The sequence below is a fragment of the Microtus ochrogaster genome, chromosome 4 (genome assembly GCF_000317375.1).
Source record: "Microtus ochrogaster isolate Prairie Vole_2 chromosome 4, MicOch1.0, whole genome shotgun sequence".
Taxonomy (NCBI): Eukaryota; Metazoa; Chordata; class Mammalia; order Rodentia; family Cricetidae; genus Microtus; species Microtus ochrogaster.
Genome location: NC_022011.1, coordinates 80,323,377 through 80,329,615, shown reverse-complemented (window position 1 = coordinate 80,329,615; position 6,239 = coordinate 80,323,377). Strand labels below are relative to the sequence as shown.

At 39.5% G+C, this 6,239-nt stretch overlaps 1 pseudogene; it reads right to left on the bottom strand.

Moving 5' to 3' along the window:
* Positions 1–3,979: 3,979 nt before the first annotated feature.
* On the bottom strand, positions 3,980–4,499 carry LOC101980013 (annotated as a pseudogene).
* Positions 4,500–6,239: the final 1,740 nt, after the last annotated feature.

The window sequence follows — 6,239 nt, the reverse complement described above, 5'->3', positions numbered from 1 at the left end:
CCTCTTATTTCACAGGCAGGAAACAGGACAAGCTCTTGACTTAAAACAGCCTGTCAGTTCTCCAGGGCCACCGGATGGATTGATGACGTGGTCGTTAGGCTACCCTTTGTAAGAGTAACCTTACGGAAAATGATCAACCCAGCATGCCCTGGTCCAAAACTCCATTCTTACAAAAACCCACTTTTGGGTTTCACATAGTTGTTCTGTCTTGTATTTATTGAAAACTCAAATGAAAACATTTACAGAATTAACCAGCCCGATTGCCCATCAGCTCACCCTATAGAACACAACTGCAGTTTTTTTTTCTATTGCCAGCCACACTTTCAAACCTACTGAGCCTGTGCCTTTATCCTTCTGGTCTTTAGTTTAGTTTTTTGGTATATGTTTATATTTTATATATTTATATAATATGTTTATATTTATATTGCTACATAACTTAACAAAAGTTTGAATTTCCAATAGTTTCATAATAATCCATTTCTAATGGTGTGCCAAAAATGTAATCATCACCTAACAGTGCAGTTTATAGACCTCTTCTCTGAACACTGGAGGGGAGTTCACTCCTGGAACCTCATGCAGAAATCAGAAAGGTTAAAACAGGATTTGATGATGTTACAAAGATTACACAGAAAAGCATTTGAGGATGAATTGACTTATAATTCTGTTGGTTCCAATAGAAGGATGAAAGGAAGGTAGTCAGCTACTTTGGTCCCTTAAACATTTCCTTTGCAATACTGACTGCTACATGTTTCATACAAAAAGACAAGCATTACCAGATTTCAATACACTTCATAGGCTTGTTTGGAAATTGAAAATAGTACCCATACCTATGTTCTTAAAGAGCATATTGTAGGGACTGGGGATACAGCTAGGTGAATATCTATTATGAGCAAAGTTGGGGTTTGTTCTCTAGTATGGAGAAAGGGAACTATATTGTAAAAAAGTATTTTTGTACCAGGCTTTTTTTCCCCCTGACCCTTTGGACCATTTGAAAGTCTATATATTATTCCAGTGTGTTTATGGGCCATCATGCCTTGTGTTTGAATATCTCAATCAATCCTTGTTTTATTGGTGCTGTTATATATAAGGTTGCAAAGAACGACGCAGTGTACACAGCTCTGCCCATTCTCCCAGAGGATTCCTATCTGTAGACAAGCTGGGGAAGAAAGAAAAAAAAATTTTTTTTTTAAATTCTTTTTCTTTTTGTGACAAGGTCTTACTCTGCAGCCCAGGTTGACCTCAGGCTTGCTCACCATGTAGCCCAAGCTGACCTTGAATTTCCAATCCTTTTACCTCACTGTCACACGAGTGTGCCACCACGCCTGGCCCATTTTTGCTTCTTTCTTTAAAGTGTCTTTGACATTATTATTATTATTTTCAGAAACAGGATTTCTCCATATAACAGTAGCTCTGGCTGTACTGGCACTCACTCTGTCGACCAGGCTGGTCTCCAACTCAGTTCTGCCTGCCTCTGTCTCCCAAGTGCTGGGATGAAAGTCATGCACAACCACAGCCTGGCACTGCCTTTGACATCCTGTTTGGAAAGGTCTTTTCACCTAAAAAGTATGGTGGAAACATTTACCTATTTTTCTCCTACTTTTATAACCACTTTTCCTTTTGCACACAGATCTCTCATTCTTCTACTTAGGACTTTTTAAGATAAAGTGCTAATTAACACCTGTAAGATTATTCTTTGCTGTGGGTATTTGTACACTGTGTGAAGATGATATTGATGTAATAAAAAAGATGAACAGCGATCGCTAGGCAGGATTTCTGGGGAGAGAGGGGAAAGAGCAGGAATCTAGGAATGCAGGAGAAAAGTCACAAATGCCTGGCATGCTGATTTGGCACAAGACTGTGGATTGTAAAGTTCCCCTATCAGGAGAAATTCCTGTCTTTTCTCCTCTAGGCTACAACTTATCCACTTCCCAAGTCCCCCAAATCTCATTGATTTGGGTTACAAAGCCTTATCTAATGATTAATTTGGGGCTTGAGACTTACCCTCTTTTTCTGATCCTAAGTTCATCCATATTGCAGATAGCCATTTTCCAACACTCAGAGTTCTGTGACAAGTGGGTGCCTGTCACCAGCCAGGGGCAGGAGGGGCCTAGCTCCTCCTCCTTTCCTGCTACTCTACAGAACTCTAAGCAGAACTCCTACTAAAATGAATGGTAACAATCTACATCTTGCATCCAAATCCGCACAGCAGGTTAAACATGGCTGCTTGCAAGTACTTTGTGAGTTCCCCTGAAATTCAGTAAATGTTTCTGGTGCCATTCATTGAGTCACTGTTTGACCACTTTGAAGTTTCATCTGTATCATCAAAAAACCTTGGGTTTCTGTTATAACTTTGTTTCTTGTTCTGTTTCTCTTCTGGAGCCAAAAAATCCTATTTTCTTCCTCTTGTTCTTTTTTTCTTCTTTTCTTTTAAGTTACCCTTTATTTTAACATGTGATATAAATAACTCCTTTTTTTCCTTCTTTACCCCTGTCCTGTCACACTTGATATTCTTTGTCTGGCACACAGCACATATCCAGTGATATCTTTGGAAAGATTCAACTATTTTGTGAACTACTCAGCCCCTTTCGAGTGTTTGTAGTTATGTTTATTATTGCAATGAAACTAAAGGTAGAATTTTTTTTATGTACAACCAGCTGTTAGCTAATCTGTTAAAACATTTATTTGAATGCTGAGAATTTAACTGCTTACTGATCATATAGTTTAAAAAAAATGTATCTTATCAGGAAGTACCCAACATAAAGAGTTCTTTTTTTTTTTTTTGAAGAACACAAAACAATACCCTTTTTATTTCTTTAAAACTCTGGTGAAATAGGTTTCCATATGACATCCCATTAAAAAAAACAATAATGTAAACCAACCTGTGGGTTAGTCACACGGTACAGACTTCAAGAGTGCTTATAGATGCGTAGAATATTTACAAAGGCTATTATTTAGGTAGTAAAGGTTTGTTGCAATCTCCAGCACTTTTTCCTCGGTAAAAGAAAGGGGGTTATGTTGGTGTTGTTGTATAAAAATCCATAAATAGAGAAAAGGCAGTTTTCCTGAGAGAAGATTTGTTCTTGAAACCTTTTTTTTTTTTTTGGTTGGTATTTTTTAAAAACAATTGGGAATACAGAAATGGGCTGTTGGTGTAAGAAGCATGTCTAAGTTACATAAAGAGTTCTTGCACGCTTTCTTTTATTTCAGTTTCTTAGATATCTGAAGAATTGAGAAATTAATCTTTTCTGATAATCCTAAAGAATTTAAGTTCTTCTGGTTCACATTAATTTATAATCTATCTATCTATCTATCTATCTATCTATCTATCTATCTATCTATCATCTATCTACCTACCTACCTACCTACCTACCTACCTACCTACCTACCTACCTATTTGAGACAGGACTTCTTTGTGTAGCCCTGGCTGTTCTGGAACTTGCTGTGTAGACTAGGCTGGCCTCGAACTCACAGAGATCTTCCTGCCTCTGCCTCTGGAGCACTGAGATTAAAGGTGTGCTCTACCACAGCCTGGCTAATTTATCATTTTTAAATGGGATTCATTATCTGTAATTCTTTGCTCTAGAGTAAAATATTGCTTTTATTTTTGCTAGGAAGACTGCAACTCTCTCTCAGGATTTTTTTTTGTAAAAATAAATGATGTTAATTAAATATGACATTTATTTATGAGGATGCATCAGGAAGTAGCACAAAATTTGGACTTAGTCTCTTGTTAGAGCTATGACTTGTGTGCCCCTAGATGAATACTAGAGGTAGCCACTTTTTTTTTAAACAGTTCTTACTTAGTTTTTATTCATAATCATAAACTTGACTCTGCAATCCAGCTAGACTTGAAGGGGAATGAGGAAAATATGGAACCCAAAGAACTTCAGTGAGAGCAGAGATTACGGGGTACTGTGAGCAGATGGGGCTGGGGTGCTCTCCTGAGCTACAGAAGGAATGGTCTGGTGGGTAAGAAGCCCGCAAGTCAAAAGAATTAGAGTTGTCCACGGTTGGAAATGGTGATCTTCTTGCTGGTCTTGCCATTCCTGGACCCAAAACGCTCCATGGCTTCCACAATGTTCCTGCCTTCTTTCACCTTCCCAAAGACCACATGTTTGCCATCCAGCCACTCAGTCTTGGTGGTGCAGATAAAAAACTGGGAACCGTTTGTGTTTGGTCCAGCATTTGCCATGGACAAGATGCCAGGACCTGTATGCTTCAGGATGAAGTTCTCATCCTCAAATTTTTCTCCGTAGATGGATCTGCCGCCAGTGCCATTATGGCGTGTGAAGTCACCACCCTGGCACATGAATCCTGGAATAATCCTGTGAAAGGAAGAACCTTTATATCCAAATCCTTTCTCTCCAGTGCTCAGAGCACGAAAGTTTTCTGCTGTCTTTGGAACTTTGTCTGCAAACAGCTCGAAGGAGACGCGGCCCAAGGGCTTGCCATCGGCCGCCTGCCATGTCGAAGAACACGATGGGGTTGATCATGGCTGCAGCAAGCGGCGAGAGGGGACAGCGGCGTCTGTAGCGGCCGAGGTAGCCACTTTCTGTGCCCTTTTCTGTGGGCTTCTCTGCTGGTCACTGCTTGGGTCATAATCACTACTGGGGATGCGTATGACGGTTCTGAAGGTGCAGTGGCCATATATGTGTCCTGTGTGCAAGAGTCTAAGGTTGTGGGTGCCCCTCACTGGCAGAAAGCCTGAGTAAGGCTTTCTTAGTAAGCTGAGTAAGCTGGAGATATTAAAAACAAAATTCAAAATATAGGCAAGCGCCTAATTGGTCTAGTACCTTCTATGCCCACCACACTTGAGTTGTCCTGCCTACTTGCACAGTGTTGTTAAAGTAAAATAAATCATTTGATATGACTAGGTTTTAGGAAAATATGTGCGAACCGTTCAGGCAAAAAATCAGTTTGAAATGGATGAAATTTTCCATCTGAGTGCTTCAACCGGGAGAGAGTGCTTCTGGGAGTGCAATGTTTTTAATCTTGTTTTAAAATAAATACTTTAATGTATAAATCAAAAAAAAAAAAAGGTTTAATGGTGGCAGCTAGTCCTAAACCATGTTGTTTACTTAACCTGGCCCACCCATTTACCTAATGATATTGGAACAGGGGAAGTATATAGATACACATATGTGTACTTATTTTACTTATTTATTTACTTTAGTATTTATTTTTGCTAGGTAGGTTACAGTTCTCTCTGTTTTTTTGTAAAAAGAAATATTAAATATAACATTTATTTATGAGGGTGTGTTAGAAATATATATATATATTCTGTACATACAGATATAAGTGTGTGAGTGTGTGTGTGTGTGTGTGTGTGTGTGTGTGTGTGTGTGTGTATTCAGTTGGGTTTTAAAGGAATCATTTCATTTTTCCTCTTGGTTTTAGGATAAAGCACTTTATATGTTCTGGAAGATTGGCCCGAATTCTGTTTTTTATTTGATTTGGTATCTGTAAGTGGTTCACATAGATATTAAGGTCTGGACATTTTGGAGGTAAAGTCTGGACAAATCTAGTTTGTAGACAGGTTTGATGTATCTTATGAAGTCCCATTTCTTTAATTTTAGTTGAAGCTATCCGTTCCCCAAGCTTAGTGTAGTACTTTGTATTGTATAAGGGAATGTATGCTCGTTATCATATCTTTCATTACCAATCCCCCCAACTTTGCAGCTTAAGACCCCAACATTACTAAAGGTTCAGAAAGAAGGCAGGCAGGCCAGAAGCTAAGCAGAATGCTTACTAGATACGAGGCCTTGGGTCTCAAACCCAAGACAAATGGCTGAGTTGCTCATTAACAAATCAAAGCTGTCATTGGCTGCCAGGTCCCTACCTCAGTCCCTACCAATAACAAGCACCTCCAGACTGATTACCCCACCCTCTACCCTAACTTCTCCAGTTCAGGGACTGGGTTCTGCTTTCACTTCCCCAGCTTCTCTGATTCCCATTCAACCCAGCTGTTTTACCTTTTGGCCTCTTTGCCTCCTGACCTCTTGACTCCTGGCTCTCCCTCTCATTTCATGGTCTAGCTCAGGGTCATGTTCACTCTGGACTCTCCCAGATGTCCCTGCCTCTGCTATGCTTTTCCTTTTATGTACAATAAACCGTCATAAACCGTCTCCTCCCTACGTAGGGCCAGTCATGTCCTCGTCTTTCTTTCTTTCTTTCTTTCTTTCTTTCTTTCTTTCTTTCTTTCTTTCTCTCTCTCTCTCTCTCTCTCTCTCTCTCTCTCT